Source organism: Mus caroli, chromosome 4 (assembly GCF_900094665.2).
Source record: "Mus caroli chromosome 4, CAROLI_EIJ_v1.1, whole genome shotgun sequence".
Taxonomy (NCBI): Eukaryota; Metazoa; Chordata; class Mammalia; order Rodentia; family Muridae; genus Mus; species Mus caroli.
In genome coordinates, this window is record NC_034573.1 from 22,173,996 (window position 1) to 22,175,805 (window position 1,810).

General features: G+C 33.9%; 1 pseudogene; it reads left to right on the forward strand.

The window, feature by feature from the left end:
• Positions 1-718: 718 nt before the first annotated feature.
• Positions 719-803, forward strand: LOC115031057 (annotated as a pseudogene).
• The last annotated feature ends 1,007 nt before the right edge of the window (positions 804-1,810 follow it).

A 1,810-nucleotide genomic window follows, 5' to 3' on the forward strand; every position in this document is an offset into this window, starting at 1 on the left:
AGAAAATAGCAAAACAGTGCTAGATTCATTGTCTTTGATCTTTTCATTTATATTACACCAAGACAATTTTATTGAGTAATGTAGAAATATATGTTTGATTGAAATAGTCTTCATGTTTGAGAAATTTTAGTTTCATTGCAAAATATCTCTGGTATAAGTCCATAGTCCAATTACACATATAAAAAGTCCAAAGTATGGAGAAATAACTCTTAAAATTCTGTTTAACTAAGTAGGTTTCTACATAGAAATAAGTTGGGAAAATTTTTTGTCTTCAACTGTACTAAAATGTAATTGAATTAAATGGTTCCAGATGTAAAATTAACATCCCCTAGATAAATCCAGTGTTGCTAAGGTTGTGGATTTATCCTTCAAACTACATTAAAAGAGAAATAAATATACTGCTAACTATGTGACAAAATAAGCAACATTCAGTACATATAGATTTGTGAAGAATTTGTGAAATTGCATTTCAATATGTTCTCTAACCTGTTTGGGATTAGAGGCCTGTGTGTCAGAGGCATTTTGGAAATTATAAAACATAGTGGGTCTATGTTGATAGGTTAAATCTGCCTATGAAATTTAGAGACTGTTTTTCAGTATTAAATAAAATAAATAAATAAAACTGCCAGAGAATGGAACAGTTGCTGAGCATACAGAACATACCAACTTCAGCACCAGGATGGATGGTGGCAACTAGTCATTTTTCTAACCTTCCTTTATCGCTTCTCGGCCTTTTGGCTAAGATCAAGTGTAGTATCTAACCTTCCTTTAGATAGCATATTCTGTTTTGTTTTGTTTTGTTTTGTTTTGTTTTTTTAGATATTTTCTTCATTTACATTTCAAGTGCTATCCCAAAATTCCCCTATACCCTACCCCCACCCTGCTCCCCAACCTACTCACTCCCACTTCTTGGCCCTGGCATTCCCCTGTACTGGGGCATATAAAGTTTGCTAGCCAAGGTGCCTCTCTTCCCAATGATGGCCAACTAGGCAATCTTTTGCTACATATGCAGCTAGAGACACGAGCTCTGGGGGTACTGATTAGTTCATATAAATGTTCCATATTCTGCTTTTTAAAACAAATTCTAACAAATTATATTTATAGCCAGTATATAGTAAATATAATGCACATAAGAGAAAATTTTATTTTAAAGGCATTAGAATATCATTTCTACATGTAATTTTCATAAGCTAGGAGATCATCTGAACAGTAAATGTGGATAATTTTTACCAGAAAATAATATCTATTCAATATTTCCCCACTGTGAAGATGTATCACAGGCATGCATATCTAAACTTTCCTCTCTGAATGGAACGTCGTCATGTAACATCCACCATCCTCTCTGCTACTGACTGTAAACTATAAATTAGTAAATGATCAGGGTCCAAAGCATTATAAGTATGGGTCATATCTTATAGGCTTTACTTGAATTTAGATGAATTGATATGCCATAAACCTTTTCGTCAAATGGTAAATGTAACCTATATGTAATTGACTTGCTCACATCAGGTGTCAAGATTTAAAGATTAAACAGAAAGTTAGAAAGTTAGAATTATAATTGTAGGATATTAGCACGCTCTCTATATTTTCTTGATTATATAACTAAAACAAATAGGCTATTATCTACTCTTTTGTTACTCAGTGAGTCTTTCCTCACATAACATAATCTGATCTCAGTTCCCCTCCCTCTACTCTTCCCAGTATCTTACCATCCCAATCTGACCTGATCCATTCTCTCTCTCTCTCTCTCTCTCTCTCTCTCTCTCTCTCGCTCTCTCTCTCTCTCTCTCTCTCACACACACACACACAT